General features: G+C 34.3%; 2 long non-coding RNA genes across 3 annotated transcripts in view; one reads left to right on the top strand and one right to left on the bottom strand.

The window, feature by feature from the left end:
• LOC148954404 (uncharacterized) overlaps window positions 1-11,552 on the top strand; it is a 177,485-nt gene extending 165,933 nt beyond the window's left edge. Inside the window, exons 5-6 of one of the 2 annotated variants that reach the window (XR_016141518.1) lie at window positions 945-1,016; window positions 10,545-11,552. This is a non-coding gene — a long non-coding RNA (uncharacterized LOC148954404). Of the gene's footprint in view, window positions 1-944; window positions 1,017-10,544 lie in introns of those variants that run through there. The other variant, XR_016141517.1, reaches the window with a different exon arrangement.
• The window catches only part of LOC148954402 (uncharacterized), a 106,967-nt gene continuing 89,929 nt past the window's right edge, over window positions 1,696-18,733 (bottom strand). The window contains exon 3 of the long non-coding RNA XR_016141520.1: window positions 1,696-1,778. This is a non-coding gene — a long non-coding RNA (uncharacterized LOC148954402). The remainder of the gene's footprint in view (window positions 1,779-18,733) is intronic.

Here is an 18,733-nt window from a genome sequence, read left to right as displayed (position 1 = left end):
CCAGTTCTCAGATAGAAAACTTTATTGTTATTCTATTTCAAAAAGGTGCAAAACGCCTGCCTTTCTGCCAAAAAATTAGCGAGGGATGTTGGCAGCATTTAAATGATACCATATGAGGCGTGTTCATAACAACGGTGACATCAAATATAATAAAGAACACTATCTAGTTGATCTTATTATCGGTTATCGTCATACAAAACGACTTGAAAACTTTGAGCACATCTACATATATTTTAAATACGGAACCAAAGAGAAAAAATGCGGTACATGCTCCTAATGTGAATTCTAAGCTAAACACGAGCGAAGATCAAAAGTCGTACACAGAGCCAAAAATTCACTTCAAGCACAGTCAAGAGCCATGAACAAGCATTTAGAACTATTTATCAGCGCAACAAAACTTTCAATAATAACAAAATAGCCTAAAAATACACTATAGGTAATAATTGGGTCTCTGATTAAGTGGCAATGGGGGAAAATTTCTATTTCCATATGCAGGATGATCTCCTTAAGATTGACACAAAAGCTAAAAATGCAGAAAGTTAAGGCGAAAAAATAAAAATTTTGTCGGTTTCAAACCCCATCTCTTTCTGAACCCCCTCCCCCTCTAAGATTTTCACCGTATGGAGCTATACCGAATTGGTCATTTTAAATGAGTGAAATGTGTCTAAAGCCAAATTTTGTCGGTTTCAAACCCCATCTCTTTTTGAACCCCCTTTCCCTCTAAGATTTTCACCGTATGGAGCTATACCGAATTGGTCATTTTAAATGAGTGAAATATGTCTAAAGCCAAATTAGTCATTAATTTAAACTGAAATTTTTAAAAGATCAAGGGGAACATCTATAAAAATTAGACAACAATAATTGTGATAGTCTTCAATATTTCTAAATTATGTTTTTAGGCAGGTGTTATCATTGCTTTTTCTCAGTTTTTTTCTTTTTTTCAGGCTTCTGTTTTATTGTACTGGTTGTAAACGCTTATATTACTGATATTCTGAATATTCTTACTACGGAAAAAGGTAATACTTTTTTTAGTCCCCGAATTTCTTTGCAGCAAAAGTTTGGATTTCTCGATCACTATAGGTTTTATTGAAAAATTATGAGGAATAAAAATTAAGAAGATAAAACGAACCTGATAGTACATTTGAATTCAACGCCAGAAGTTACGATAAGAAAACACTCAAAATAATCTCCTAAAATTTTCACACAAGATACTGTTATCATAATCTTATTCGATGGCTAATAATTTCAACTTTAAAGAAGATATTCCAAGCCTAAGCGTAAAATTAGAAAAACCATTCTCCCTTTTTGCATCGGAAAATATGCTTGTATTTTCTTATAACACCCGCCTGAACATGGCCAAAGTCTCTACAATAACCTCGTTTGATTCAACACAGGCTGCAAAGGAAATCGATAACGAACATTTAATTCGCAAGTCTTACTGTCGACTGTAGGCCACTAGAGGAAATAAACTGAACCCCTGCTTTTGATGTAAATTTTAAAAAAGCCATTACTCTGCAATACTTAGTCAAGTTTGGAAGCACTATTTGACATCTTAAATTGCTTATATTGTAACCTATATGGACAAATTTGAACCATTTCTCTAGCTTTTAGGTTTAACAAAACATATCAATGGTGAACATTTCTATAGGTTCTATATATCAATTTGTATAAGTTCGACAAGATAAATTTTGGCTTTTCCCTTTTAAATTTAAGTTTACATAAATTCCTATAATTTAAATTTAACAAACTGCTTAAATCAAACATGGCTTAAGATTAACCTCCTACAAGCTTCAGCACTTCTCTGTTATTCATGTCATATCTTTTACTTTTACTTTTACTTTTTTTGACATAGTAGGAGCTACTTTTACTTTTTTTGACATAGTCTTAATATATGGCCATGCTTTTAGAGTTGGGTTTAGATGGTCCATAAAGACCAACATTTATCTGCTTCTTATAAGTGTCTTGGGATTCTCGAGCCACAGTTGGAGTTAAAACCTGAAAATAAAACAAATCATAAACCTATATATAACGCCACATATTCTTTTGCATTAAAAAGAAAGTAAACTAGGCTGTGCTGGCTTTGTTTCTAAGTTTTGTTCTTGATTCGGCAGCATTTTTGAGAAAACGGCGGTTGGACAAAGGGGCACCAGTTGGAACAGGGAGCAGTCTTGTACCCCCGATGTATTGTGAAAATCTCCAACACCCAACTACTGTCACTTACCAACCTGACACCTAACTCACGTCTCTTTGCTACACGAACACTTCGGCAGTTCGTCTACCTAGCCCGCATGGCAGCAGAACCTCAGCCAGAATTACTTTTAGATTTAATCACTCGACACACGACAGGAAGCGCCTGCGCGGAAGCCCTCATTCTAGATGGAATGACAACCTTGATCACTTTCCGTCATTGATTGGTAATACCCAAGACGAAGCGATCATACTAGCTCAAGACCGTCTGGACTGGAGGCGACGAGGGGCTTCTCTCTTTACGCTGGACCACCAGCAGGAGCAATAAGTCAAGAAAGTCAAGTCAAAGTGTTAATTAAAAAATATCACAAAAAAAATGGTCTAAAAAAAAATATTTATATGTATCTTCATTTAAAATCGAACAGAATCCTTATCCCCCTCCCTCATATTTTCGAAAATTACACCACTGATTGGTTATACTTGAAGTTAAATACCTAGAACACTCATATTTTTTCATATGATTTTTTTACCTAAATCCTTCTGAATTTTAAGACCCGGTTCGAATCTTTTCAGGAAAGGAGGGATGGAGGGGAAGGAAGGGAGTAGGAGGGGTGTTACATGAACCTTACATTATAGTAACCTACCCTGTGGAAGTATTTCTCCCAGTATTTTCTAATTGTGTCACCATTAATAACTCTCATGAAAAGGACTGTCTTGAAATTTTGCACAAATATTCTCATTGCTGATAATTAAGTATTTAGTGTCAAGAAAATGGATAATTATCATTTGTATAGCTATATTTACTGGTAAGGGGATGGGGAGGCTTAGACGCGAAATTCTCCATTTATCAACAAGGTGTAGCATTTTGACCCTTCCACTAAAATATATCCATGAATATTGTTTTTAAATGATCTATGTGCATAATGTCACCCCATTGTGTTTGGGGTCGCCAGGGATCTTTCCCCTCAAAAAGATATACATTTTAGGCAAGGCCATATTTATGAAACAAAGAGCACAGAAAGGGGGAGTGGATGTTATCTGATCTGAAAAATTCCTTTATTTATTTTTTTTTAAAGATTTTGAAAATACATTTTCACTTTTAGGTTTGTTATAAAAAAAACACTAAAATATTTTTTTTTTTAACTGTTTTTTCACTTTCCACTGTTTACTTTTTATGGATATAAAGCTATTTTCCCTGTTTTATGGTTACATATGTAACTTTTGATTGGTAGTGTTGCAAAAATTGTCAGGTTTAAATGTTTTTTCATAACAAACACGTAATATAACGAAAAAAAAACACTTTAGATACATATGACTGACTTTCTCCATAGATACAAATTATCTGAGTTATAAAAAAGGTCGTACCCATCATGATATTTCGGGGATGGGTGGGTAGGAGTAAAATTTTCAAAATTTCAGATAAAGCGTAGGTTATATATGAATTAGGAGAAAAATCGTAATTTTTTAGGGGGGGTCTGGAGATCATCTACAGTGCATGGCAGATTGCAAGATCCTAAAATATCATTATATATTTGAAAGCTGAAAGAAAAGCAAAAAAGACACAGCTTAAAGACTACAATAAAAAAGCAAAGAAAATGTCCCACTTTTGAAAACTACAAAAGATTGGAACGACGAATGCAAGATGTAGAGAAAAGAACAGAAGAACCAAAGGGAAGTGTGTAGTCGAGAACATGTGTCAAGAATCTTCATGCCAAGAAACATTGTTTGCCAAAATGTGGCAAATGTGGAATTTTACATTGTTTGTAAATGCCAAAAATGTGCCAAAAATGCCAAAATGCCAAAAATGTGGAATTTTGCGTTTTTTGCCAGAAGAAAGATCACGGGTGCGGGTTTATTTTTATTTTTTTTCCCCCAGGGGTTATCTTATCGACCCAACTGTAATAGAATATCGGGGGGGAAGTCATTGTAATGGAAATTAGAAGTTCTATTTCCCATTTTAATTGACTAGAAAAAATGGAGGGCAACTGGGCCCCCTCCCACGCTCATTGTTTTCCCAATGTCACCCGATCAAAATTTTGAGATAGCCATTTTGTTCAGCATGTTCGAAAATATTATAAGTATGTCTTTTAGGATGACTTAATCCCCCAAAGTTCCCGGGGGAGGGCTGAAAGTTATTAACTTTACCCAATGTTAACATATAGTATTGGTTATTGGGAAGTATACAGACGTTTTCAGGGGAGATTTTTCCTGGTAGTGGCGGGGGGGGGGGTCGGGGTTATGTGGGAGGATATTTCCATTTAGGAAGTTTTCATGGGGGAAGGGACATTGCTATGAAGGGGACGCAGGACTTCCCAGCATTATTTAAAAAAAGATCAGAAATTAAATATAAAAAAAAAAAGTTTTTCAACTGCAATAGCAGCAACAACAAAACTTTAAACGAACAGAAAATATAACATATATGATTGGGTTCACCCCCTAGTCAAGTTTTCTAGTCCAGTTTCTCGTCTCCAGATTTATTTATTTGTTTTTCCACTTTTTGCTGCCAACATCTTTGCTGCCACATTTTACCACGTCTTACATTGTTTGTAAGACGAGATTACGATATCTATGCTTTCTAACTCAGGGACTTATAACTTGTTTCTGTTGGTAAAAGAGACAAGCTTTTGAGAAAAAAAGCCATTCTTATGAGAAAAAAATGTAATAATTCTCACCAAACCGTTAATGTTGCATACTTTTTTAAATTAAAGAACAAATAATGAATAACTGTTCTGCTGCGAGAAAATTGAGGACTTAGAATCTGAGTGGTTTGATGAATATTTAATTGTATGTCATGCAGGGGGTGTAATTTACTATGGGGCAGTTGCCCCCTGACTATATGGCACATTTTTCATTTTTTCCTTTTCACTTGACTTGGGAAAATTGGCTCAAACTTTTCCCTCAGCCCCCCCCCTCCAGGATTTCATATAAACATGAAAAAGCGTACATCCGTTGAAAGTATTTCTTCTGATTTGAAGAAATACTGAAAAAAAATTTGAAGGTAACAAACTAAATAAGGGTAAAAACAGTACAATTAAAGTAGGGACAATGGGTAATATGAAATAAAATAAGTTAAAAATCACCCAACCCCACCAAGGCCTTGTCCTAAGAACTCTCTATTTGTTTCTGCAGACATGTCTTCAAAAAAAAGACGATAAGGGAATCTCCTGATACTACCCTGAAGACCCTCGCTGTTATCTCAAAAGCCCCCTTAGAAAATCTTCTGCAATTTTTTTTTTTTTTAACTGCAATCGCTTAACAGTGTATGTTAAGTGTATGTTCATGCCAGACTTCCATCAAAATGAATCCACAGAAGCCTATCTTTTGAATCCCTTAAGAATCCTTCAACTAGGATACTAAAACTTACGTGGAAACTCTCTTCTTGTCCAGAATCTCTGGACAAGATCCCCTTTTGAAAAATTTTAGGACATTTTGGCAAACCATCCATTAGATATTTTGGCGTCGTCTTCTGAGGCTTGCAACATTTGGTCATGTCAGTATATCTAAAATAAAAACGACGCTTTTATATATATTAAGATACACTGAGCCTGGCGATAAGCGACAGCCCTCAAGCCTAACGCATAAAAAACGCTGGAGGCAAAGACAGCTTCATTAAATTATAAGCGCCTGAACAAGGGTTTACCGAAGATTGATGAAATGTAAGATTATCATCTTGCTATTCACACAACATTTACAAGAGACTAGCGCTTTTCTGCAGGTGAATAATTCACTTATATTGGAAGAACAGGAAGATAAGTCTACGAACCAAGGATAGAATATTAGAAGCTACAGTGATGACAGTAGTCAAGTATGGTTCTGAAGCGCGGGCGCTTCGGAAGACGAAGGACGTTCCGTTACATATTTTCCATAGGAATTGCCTACAGATTGACTTGGGTAGCAGTCTGACTGATCGTATCTCTAACAATAAGCTGTATTAAAAATATAGTTAAATTTCTAGGGCTATAACGACATAACGACTGATATGGCTAGGAAAAGTTCTGCGGATGAAGGAAGACAGATTGCTAAATATCGCCCTTGTCGACCAACTATCTAGGGATAAAGGAAAAGCAGTCGTCCCCAAATGGGATGAAAGAATGTCGTAAGGAAAGATTTTAGAGAAAAGAGGACATTTTGGGAGGGTATAAAGCGCTTTGAACAGATTGGGATGGAAGAAGAGCGTAGGTAGCTGTGTTGGCCTCAGGCATCTAAGTGCTACAGAGAGTTGTTAGTTGTAGCAGTAGTTTATATTCAAGGCTTGTTTGAGAAAAAGAAATTGCCCCATTTTTGTCCATTATAATGCCGTTTCAACACAACAGAGTTAACTTAGTAAAGAGAAAAGTTTCTTCCAGGTATCGTTATTTTATTTTTTCCAGGTCTTTTCAGTTAAAGTAGATGATCGTAGAAAGCTGGTGGGATCTTCGATCGCAAATTTTAATTATACTGCCATTTTAAGGGCCGAATTAGAGAACAAAATTAAGACAGATGTCCCGTTTACTCCCAGTCAGCTTCTTAAGAAGGTTCGTTGTGCCTGTCTATACCCGTAATTATTTTAGAATCACTATAGATGGCATTAAATGATCAGATAGCTGTCTTAAACCAAAACCCAGCAATGAAAAACTGCACACATTGATTTTGATCATGTGCATGATTCAAAGAATTGAAGGACCTTTTTATTCTACATAATGCTTGCCCTGTGTAACTGAATGCCTAAAAAATAGCCCTTGGGTACTAGTCTTTCAAACTTACTCCCCCTCCCCTGCCAGCTACATTAATATAGATAATATTCGACCCATAATAGTTTAAAAACAATTTAGACAGTAATTTTAAATGGTCAATTAACCATCTTTAACCAGAACTTAGTAAATACATAATACCCGCATAGTGTTGTATTTCTGCTCAATTTTTCGTTGAAGAGTTTCTCAAATAGCTAATAAAAAGAATGGTTTGGAACTGCAATAAGGGTTTCAATATAGTAGATTACTTCAAATTTAGAAGAATTTTTTAGAACAATATTAGGAGATTCGAATTTTTACTTTTATTATGTGGAACGGTTCTTTAATCAGAATGATTTTAAGGGTATGTACACTTGAAGCAAAGGTCTGACTGCTCCAAACAAATGCCCAACAAGGTTGCTGTTGAGAGAACCGCATAAAAGTATGTGTCTAAAATTACGCATGTATTTCACTCTGGTAGATGCAAGATTTTTACATGAACCTGATTTCAAAGCGCATAAAATGTCTATTTTCATCTAAAGCTACAGTATCAATTCCTCTTTACTGAAAGCAAAAAATACATTAAACGGCTATTTTTCTTTCATTAAAACACGTAAAAATGTCTAAAAACTAATCAAAATCCCAGAATAAAATTGTTTTCGACATGCCCAACTTACAGATACGTGCTTCCAATGTCAATTACTGCATTTTGGAAATGATGCCTCATTTTAGTTCTCCTTCCCACTTATTTGACAAACATCAATATTTGTATTTGTCCTTGCAAGATCATTATTCATTTGTAATAAAATTTAATAAGAACAAAACATCTTCAAACTTACTCTTTATACATCCCATAGTCCCTTTGTTTAGGCTGATGAAGTGCGTTGTATATACTTCTTGTGGAGACGTCAGTAGAGTCAAATAGGTAACCTGACTTTCAGCAAATGATAAGTCAGATAGACCATTGTTCTCATTAGCTGCGTTCGTTTTCACCGTTCGTCGTTCTTAGTACTAAAAAGATTTTCTCGGTTTTACTCTTAAATTGCGTTTTATTTCACCGTTTTAAGAACTTCGTTTTAACTGAAAAAACGGCTTATAAGAGCTTTCCTTAGCCAGATAAAATTTCAAAGTCACAGATAAAATTTCAATCAACTAGAACAACAAAAATTGAAAATATAATTGTGAATGTAGCAAAACAAGCAATAGAGTTACCAGAGGAAAGTGACTGTTGAGTCACTGTTGCACCGTTCTATAGAGTGCAAATGGGCATTCTTACTTTTGAATGCTTATGAATGGGCATAGACATTAGATTAGTTGAAATGGGGGTGCAATTCAGAAAAGAAAACTGGTTTGGTCAAGACGTCAATTATTATATTAAGTGAGATTGCAGATATGTATGTTTCTTCCTCTTTTCTTAGATGAATAGTTGGCCTCATCCCTTTTTACCTTAGTTAAAAAGTAAGATTAAATATGACATTCTGACAATATGACCAAGTGATGCAAAAATGCTCTCAAACGGGACACAGTGAAAGTTGCCAAACTTTTGCTAGTCCAGGCCGGAAAGCTGGTCTCTATTTATTTCCGAATCTTATACTGGGACTAAAAGGAATATTCTGGAGATGTGGGAACACTTTTAACAGCCTTTTTTTCCTTAACTTTAACAGTCCTTTTTTCAAAGGAATTTCTCCCACGCTTTTGACATCAAATTGGTTATATTTATATCATTTAACGATTTATATTTGTTATTCACACTATCCATAATATTCACTTCATATTTACGTCTATATTATAATATTTATATTATTCATAGTAAGGTATATAGTAAGCAAATTAGATATTTTAAGGTTAATGTTCGCTGTTCAATTTTTGGTCTGTTATTTTTTCTACTCACCTGCTGTTCGAATGTATAAACAACAGTCACCAATTCTGCTATCATCCATAAATGAAATTCAACTTAATCGATCTACCAAAATAAACTTTTGAAATTTAATTTACATTATATTTTAGGTCGAAAGCAAGTTGAATATAGGCTGAAAATTGCTGAAAAATAATTTTCTATTTTTTAAGCATGTTAAGATAATTCTCCAGGAAAAAGACTTAGCAACATCATAGTCTTAGCCCTGGGAATGGACAGATCTGAGGCTAATTAATCAAACAATATAAATATCTTATCCTTTCGGGCAAGTTACAACTGCAGACTTTTCGCAAAATCACCTCTTTCAGTGGAAATGTATACCTCAAGTAATATTCCAGAGAATAGACAGAAAAAGCTCTCTCCCTTACCTTGGGTTCATTAAGATATTACTGGCAGAGCTTCGAACACTAAGGGATGGATACTTTACGTGAATAACTTTTTTTGAAGAATTTAGCGCGTAACTCAGTGAGGATACGCAGTGCGCGTATCCTCACTGAAAATGGGCTAAAATCTGTGGTGAAGTTCTATTTTTGTTTCTTTTTTGGTTAAATGGAGTTCTTTACTTTTTTTTTGAAAAAGTTTTTTTTTTTAATTATTATCAAGTTAATGGCCTTTTAAGCTTCCTTTAGGTAAATACGCGTAAAATCTTGGGTGACACAATTTAAATATCACGAGGGGGTATCAGAATTTAAACCTTGCTAAATCCAAGGTGGAGAAATTCAATGATTCAATGATAGGGTGAAACCCAACCCGAGTTTTTAACCACTGAGAAAGTCAGCTGTACGAGTCGACCACTGAGTTTTTAATATATATATATATATATATATATATATATATATATATATATATATATATATATATATATATATATATATATATATATATATATATATATATATATATATATATATATATATATATATATATATATATATATATATATATATATATATATATATATATATATATATATATATATATATATATATATATATATATATATATATATATATATATATATATATATATACATATATATATATATATATATATATATATATATATATATATATATATATATATATATATATATATATATATATATATATATATATATATATATATATATATATATATATATATATATATATATATATATATATATATATATATATATATATATATATATATATATATATATATATATATATATATAAGATACAGCAGATATATATAAGATCTGCTGATCTATGCCTCAGGAATCTGAAAAAGTTGGAACTATTTTTCTCTTTCTTTTTAGACTTTTAGAAAAAAAGGCAAAACTCCAATGAAACTCAACATTGTAACGGAGACCAAATCAGCGAATAATATTTAGGGCAAATCAAATATAAAGAGTAAAAAACGATATCCGATCAGGTTTTTTAAAATTATTCTATATAAGGATTATTTAGAGCATTTTGTCGTTCTTATGTATTTAAAATATTATGTGTTTCAGGATTTAGAATTATAAATCGATTTCGGAAATTTCTGTTAATTTGTACAATAATGGGAGGTCATGTTAAGGTTTTGTTTACTCAGTCTCTGAAATGGTTTCCTTTGTTCTTGCTATAATTTTTTCCAGACAGTTTCAGAAGAGATGTTCTCAGAATATAAATCTCCCAGATTATTTACATAAGAATCTTATAAGGGTAAAAAGTATAGTTTATTTTCCTTAAATTGTTTTTCTTTTTCAGCTTATTCCTACGAGATACGATATTCTACTTCCTCGTCCGACTTAAGAAGCAATTTTCAATCTGAGATGCCCATTTCGATTTACGACAGTCCATTAGAATACGAATCACCATCATCCTTTGAATTTTCTTTCGACAAATACGATGATGTTTTTTATTTTGCCATTTGCGCTTTTGATGCCAATGGGCAGCACGGTGATGTGTCAGTTTATATTCCTGCGCCGCCAACGACAACGACTTCGACAGAAATGCCATCTACAATTACACCAGCAGCTCATGCGCAAGGTTTAAGTTTTGCGGCAATGTCAGGTATTGCCGCGGGTGCTTTTTTGGCATTGGTTCTCATAATCCTGGCATGTTGCTTAGTGATCTACAAACGTAAAAGGACCACTAAAATTTTAAAGGAAAATTGAAAAAAAAAATTAACTAAGTTTGAATTTTAGTTTTATTTGTTTTAGAGATTGGTTTTGATTTAATTAAGCTGTAAGAATATTTGTTGGTTGGTGAGTATGATCCTCCAGCATGGATATGGTATGCAGTAGCTGCCCCCTTAGTATTATTATTGTCTTATAATTTAATTTCTTTTTTTTTCTTTTTTTCTTTCTTTCTTATATTAGTAAATTTAAACCATGTTATATGTATGGGTTTTTTTCACCTGATTCACCCCACGTCAACTGTTTTGTTTTTGATGAATCATATTGATTTTGAGATATACAGTTATTAAAAAAGAAAACAAACACTATTCGCCTTTCACCTGCCAAGAAAGGCAATAAGCTGAAAGGGCAAGCGAAAAGTGAAACCTTTCAAGCTTTCATTTTTCGCTAGAGAATTTAAACTTTAATTCTAGAGATACACCTACTAAAAAAAAAGTTCTCTAGTCTAAAGTTTATTCTGCAAATCCATTTATTAGAGTGAAAACACATTTCAGCTCTAAAACCTTTCTCCTCTCCCTCAACGGAATCAAATGGGAATTGGAAATAATCTAAGTCGAGCAGCCTTTCATGCTGCTCATTCACACTAGCAAATTTAAAAGAATGAGTATGATCTGGCGATATAAATTTTTGAAGTTTCTTGGTTCGCTCTGCGAGATTGAGGTACTGTATATATGACTCTATGCTCATTCAGAAGATTTTCTTGACATGAATATAAATAAAAAAAAGTAGTTGATTGATTATCAAGTGTAATTCATCTCACAATTGCCCATTTGTTTCTAATCTCCATACCAAATACAGACTTGGACTCTAACACCAATCGGACTTGGAAAAAACCTAAGTCGAGCAGCCTTTAATGCTACTCATTCACAGTAGCAAATTTGCAATAATTAGTATGATCTTGCGATATCCATTTTTGAAGTTTCTTTATTCGTTCTGCAAGATGCAGGTCCTGTAAATAATACTGTCTACATCATGCGTCGTGGGGCAATTCAGGCCAAGCCATATCCTCACATTTAGGTTTTATAATACATTGCCCATAGAATCCCATTTGCCCGTCTGTCACTTCACGCCATACCATATCCATAATCGGAATCTAACCCATATGTGAATTGGAAATAATCTAAGTCGAGCAGCCTTTTAAGTTGCTCATTCACAGTAGCAAATTTGCAATAATTAGTATGATCTTGCGATATCCATTTTTGAAGTTTCTTTATTTGTTCTGCAAGATTCAGGTCCTGTAAATAATACTGTCTACACCATCCGTCGTGGGTCAATTCAGGCCAAGCCATATAATCCCAGAGATGTATTATAATACAGGGTCGCTAGAATCACCTGTGAAAGTCTGTTCCTATACTCCATCAACTCAACAGAATTAGGCTCTAAAACACCTGTTAAATGTAAAACACCTAAGAAGATCTTACGGATATGCTTAACTGACTCACACTTTAATTTTTTCGGATTTGAATGTTAGGTAGATATAATGTTTTGAAGGGACTGGGTTCTAACTTAACTCGTCTTTTAATTTATTTAATCATGTCTACACAATCATGCGTGTGGCCCTTAAGGACTAGCCATATCCTCACAGATAGGTTTTAAAATACAATGCCCATAGAATCCCATTTGCCCGTCTGTCACTTCACTCCAAACCATATCCCTAATCGGAATCTAACCCAACTGGGACTTGGAAATAATCTAAGTCGAGCAGCCTTTTAAGTTGCTTATTGACAGTAGCAAATTTGCAATTATTAGTATGATCTGGCGATATCCATTATTGAAGTTTATTTATTTGTTCTGCAAGATTCAGGTCATGTATATAATACTGTCTACACCATGCTTCGTGTGGCACTTAAAGCAAAGCCAAATCCTCACATTTAGGTTTTATAATACATTGCCCATAGAAACCCATTTGCCCGCCTGTCACTTCACTCAATACAATATCCATAATCGGAATCTAACCCAAATGGGAATTAGAAATAATCTAAGTCGAGCAGCCTTTTAAGTTGCTCATTCACAGTAGCAAATTTGCAATAATTAGTATGATCTTGCGATATCCATTTTTGAAGTTTCTTTATTCGTTTTGCAAGATTCAGGTCCTGTATATAATACTGTCTACACCATGCGTCGTGGGGCAATTCAGGCCAAGCCATATCCTCACATTTATGTTTTATAATACATTGCCCATAGAATCCCATTTGCCCGTCTGTTACTTTACTCTATACCATATCAATTCTTGGTATCTAACACAAATTTTTATTGTGAAAAACCTAAGTCGATAATCCTTTTATGTTGCTCATTCAAAGACCCAAATGTTTACTGCTTTTTATGATCGGGATATCTAAAGATATTTATTTTCGTGGTTTTGTCATCAATTTAATGTTCATGTTTATTTTTCTGTATATACAATCCTTCGTGTGTCAATTCAGGAAAATAAATATCAGGAAAGTTATTTGGTAAAATACATATTACATAGAATTCCCTTTGAACACTTGTTACTTCACGAAAAAAAAAAAAAAAAAAAAAAAAAAAAAAAAAAAAGAAACCGTTATAGTTTAATTTGGTTGTCAGTAGTATAAAATAATTTGTCCGTAAGAGTATGCAAAAAGATTTACCCTCCACCTCCCCTTATGTGCAAATATACAGCCCAAATTATATATTTCCCATCTATTCTGTCACGGTAAGATAGAAGAAACTAACGGAGAAACCGGTTTGTTCCGGTCTATTTTCCAGGGGGATATTTTCCGCAGGGGGGGGGGGTGAACGCCGGCCACTCCAAAATACATGCCTTATTGGTCCAAATGTACGAATTCAACTCTCCACCGCGACGTGATCTCTTTTGTTAAAAAAAAGTTCTAGATCTTTAAATTTTGATTCGAATAGACCCTCTTATTCTAAATATTTTGCAAATTTTTATTTGGAAAAATAGAATTCTGTATATTTAGAAGGAGTTTCAATAAGAGATCTTGTTGTTGCATAAATTACACTCAAAATTTAGTTTAAAGAATTGGGGCTTCAGCAGTCACTCTTTGCTGACACTTTGTTACCAATAACTGTTTGATTCTGTTTGATTCAATAACTGCATATTTCAAGTATCAAGAGAAACAGGAAGTGTTCTTTAGTGTATATTTAGTGTATATGAAGTGTTTTATGTATTGTTTGTTAAAATTTCTTAGGAATTGAATTTTTTTAGTTTGTATTATTTAAAATTGTATGTTGTTATGTTTGTATTATTCAATCACTTATATTACTTAAAGTTGTAAAGTTGTATGTATAAAATGTGTTTTGTGCAGTATTTTTTGTTATAACCTGATGATATACGTATTTTTATTTCTATAGGGTGGGTTGTTTCTCTCCATGCACTGTGTTCAATTTTCGCTTACCAGAATAAATCCTTTTATTACAATTTAATTAGCCCCCTTTAAGTTTAAATTCAAATTTAAATTTTCACATGGAATCGTTTTTGTCAGATTCACAAAAAATAGCGACAAGGGCTTAAAATAAACGTTATTCAGGGCACCTCTCCGCTGCAGTTGAACAAAATGTATCGATAAAACATGTGTCTCATTCCAAAATATCTAAAATTTTCTGGGAAAAAGGGGGTTCATTTACCCATTGAGCGGAGGGTCCTGTTGATGACTTTTTCTTAGCAAGCAATCTTTTCTTAGCAAGAACTTTTCTTAGCAAGCAAATATGTGCAGATATTAATATATATTTCTAGCTAATATGTGCTAATATTTGTAAATATAATAGATAAGGTATGCCCAAAAACAATGAAACATGTGTCATTCTAAAATATCTAAAATTTTCTGGAGAAAAGGGGGTTCATTTAGCCATTGAATGGAGGGTCCTGTTGAATATGAGAATTTTAGCCAGAAGATAGGAGGAAAATTTGAATGTAGAATGACGGAGGAAGAAGCAGATATTATGAATATGGACCATAACGGAAAAGGATATGTAATGACGAATGAAGAAGGCTTTTGTCCACGTGGACATTATTGTATGGATATGGTATGGCATGAAGTGACAGACGGGCAAATGGGATTCTATGGGCAATGTATTATAAAACCTAAATGTGAGGATATGGCTTGGCCTGAATTGCCCCACGAAGCATGGTGTAGACAGTATTATATAAAGGACCTGAATCTTGCAAAACAAATAAAGAAACTTCAATAATTGAGCTATCACGATCATACTAATTATTTCAAATTTTGTACTGTGAAGAAGCAACTTAAAAGGCTTCTCGACTTAGATTATTTATAATTCACATTTGTGTTAGATAACGAGAATCGATATGGTATTGAGTTACGTAACAGACGGGCAAATGGGATTCTATGGGCAATGTATAATAAAACATATCTGGGATCATATGGCTATGCCATTAATGACCCACGCAGGATGGTGTAGACAGTATTATTTACAGGACCTGAATCTTGCACAACAAACAAAGAAACTTCAAAAATGTATATCGCCAGATCATACTCAGTATTACAAATTTGCGAGTGTGCATGAGCAGCTTGAACGGCTGCTCGACTAAGATTATTTACAAGTCCCAGTTGTGTTAGATTCCGATGATCGAGATGGTATAGATAGAAGTTACAGTCGGGCAATTGGGATTCTATGGTCACTGTATTATAAAACCTAAATCTGAGGATATGGCTTGGCCTGAATTGCCCCACGACGCATGGTGTAGACAGTATTATTTACAGGACCTGAATCTTGCAGAACGAATCAAGAAACTTCAAAAATGGATATCGCACGATCATACTCATTATTTCAACTTTACTACTGTGAATGATCATCATGACAGGCTGCTAGACAGAGGTTTTTTCCAAGTGCCCTTTGTGTTAGAGTCTATTTATTGATTGGTAATAGCGAGAAGTGACAGACGTGCAAATGGGATTCTATGGACAATGTATTATAAAACCTAAATGTGAGGATATGGCTTGGCCTGAATTGCCCCACGACGGATGGTGTAGACAGTATTATTTACAGGACCTGAATCTTGCAGAACGAAACAAGAAACGTCAAATATGGATATCGCAATATCATACTAATTATTGCAACTTTACTACTGTGAATGATCACCTTGAAAGTCTGCTCTACATAGGTTTTTTACAAATCCCAGTTGGGTTAGAGTCTAAGTCTGGATATGCAATTGCGAGAAGTTACAGACGGGCACATGGGATTCTATGTACAATGTATTTTAAAACATAAATCTGTGGAAATGGCTTGGCCTGAATTGCCCCACGACGGATGGTATAGACAGTCTTATTTACAGGACCTGAATCTTGCATAACGAACAAAGAAACTTCAAAAATGGATATCTCACGATCATACTAATTATTGCAAATTTGCTTCTGTGAATGAGCAACTTAAAAGGCTGCTCGACTTAGGTTTTTTCCAATTCCCATTTGGGTTAGATTCCAATTATGGATATGGTATAGCGAGCAGTGACAAACGGGCACATGGAATTCTATGGGCACTGTATTATAAAACCTAATTGTGAGGATGTGGCTTGGCCTTAATTGCCACACGACGGATGGTGTAGACAGTATTATATACAGGACCTGAATCTTGCACAACGAATAAAGAAACTTCAAAAATGTATATCGCCAGATCATACTAATTATTACAAAATTGCTAGTGTGAATGAGCAGCTTGAAAGGCTGCTCGACTGAGTTTATTTCCAATTCCCAGTTGGGTTAGATTCCTAGTCTGGATATGGTATTGCGTGAAGTGACAGACGGGCAAATGGGATTCTATGGGCAATGTATTATAAAACCTAAATGTGAGGATGTGTCTTGGCCTTAATTGCCCCACGACGAATTGTGTAGAGAGTATTATTTACAGGACCTTAATCTTGCAGAACGAATCAAGAAACATCAAAAATGGATATCGACAGATCATACTCATTATTGCAAATTTGCTACTCTGAATGAGCAACATGAAAGGCTGCTCGACTTAGGTTTTTTCCAAGTCCCAGTGGGGTTAGAGTCCGATTATGGATATGGTTTTGCGTGAAGTGACAGACGTGCAAGTGGGATTATATGGGCAATGTATTTTAAAACCTAAATGTGTGGATATGGCTTGGCCTGAATTGCCCCACGACGGATGGTGTAGACAGTATTATTTACAGGACCTGAATCTTGCAGAACGAACAAAGAAACTTCAAAAATGGATATCGCAAGATCATACTAATTATTGCAAATTTGCTTCTGTGAATGAGCAACATAAAAGGCTGCTCGACTTAGGTTTTTTCCAATTCCCATTTGGGTTAGATTCCAATTATGGATATGGTATTGCGTGAAGTGACAGACGGGCAAATGGGATTCTATGGGCAATGTATTATAAAACCTAAATGTGAGGATATGGCTTGGCCTGAATTGCCACACGACGGATGGTGTAGAGAGTATTATATACAGGACCTGAATCTTGCAGAACAAACAAAGAAACTTCAAAAATGTATATCGCAAGATCATACTCATTATGCCAAATTTGCGAGTGTGAATGAGAAGCTTTAAAGGCTGCTCGACTTAGTTTATTTCCAATTCCCATTTGGGTTAGATTCCGATTATGGATATGGTATGGCGTGAAGTAACAGACGGGCAAATGGGATTCTATGGTCAATGTATTATAAAACCTAAATGTGAGGATATGGCTTGGCCTGAATTGCCCCACGACGCATGGTGTAGACAGTATTATTTACAGGACCTGAATCTCGCAGAACGAATCAAGAAACTTCAAAAATGGATATCGCCCGATCATACTACGTATTGCAAATTTACTACTGTGACTGAGCAACATGAAAGGCTGCTCGACTGAGGTTTTTTCCAAGTCCCAGTGGGGTTAGATTCTATTTATGGATTTGGTAGAGAGTGAATTGACAGTCGTTCAAATGGGATTCTTTGGGCAATGTATTTTAAAACCTAAATGTGAGGATATGGCTTGGCCTGAATTGCCCCACGACGGATGGTGTAGACAGTATTATTTACAGGACCAGAATCTTGCAGAACGAACAAAGAAACTTCAAAAATGGATATCTAAAGATAATACTAATTATTTCAAATTTGCTTCTGTGAATGAGCAACTTAAAAGGCTGCTCGACTTAGGTTTTTTCCAATTCCCATTTGGTTCCGTTGAGGGAGAGGAGAAAGGTTTTAGAGCTCAAATGTGTTTTCACTCTAATAAATGGATTTGCAGAATAAACTTTAGACTAGCAAACTTTTTTTTTAGTAGGTGTATCTCTAGAATTAAAGTTTAAATTCTCTAGCGAAAAATGAAAGCTTGAAAGGTTTCACTTTTCGCTTGCCCTTTCAGCTTATTGCCTTTCTTGACAGGCGAAAGGCGAATAGTGTTTGTTTTCTTTTTTGATAAATGTATATCTTCTTTCTCTCATCTCATATATATTCATATTTTATTCTTTGTATGTGTTTTGTTCATTCCAAATTTTATTCTTTATATGGTGGTAGGTTTGTTTGTTGTATATCCTGATTTATGTGAATAAAGTATTTCAAACTTAAAATCACCATTTTGTTCGTATCTGTAGGATTTTTATTAAAATTAAACTTAAAAAAGCTTTTTTATAAAAAGCTTAATCTAGTAGATTTTAAATTTTGACTTGGGGGAACAAGAGGAAAGGACAATAAATCTTGAAAAATGTGATTGTATTGACTCTTAGTTCGAAATACTTTTTTTGCGTTGAGAAGACACTCGATTCTAATTTGAGAACCATGGGAGCCTTAATCAGGAAACAAACTTGGT

Source organism: Artemia sp. Qi Xiang Cuo, chromosome 3 (assembly GCF_049724085.1).
Source record: "Artemia sp. Qi Xiang Cuo chromosome 3, ASM4972408v1, whole genome shotgun sequence".
Classification (NCBI taxonomy): domain Eukaryota; kingdom Metazoa; phylum Arthropoda; class Branchiopoda; order Anostraca; family Artemiidae; genus Artemia; species Artemia sp. Qi Xiang Cuo.
The sequence above is the reverse complement of the archived record's forward strand: the minus strand, read 5'-3'. Positions and strand labels throughout refer to the sequence as shown.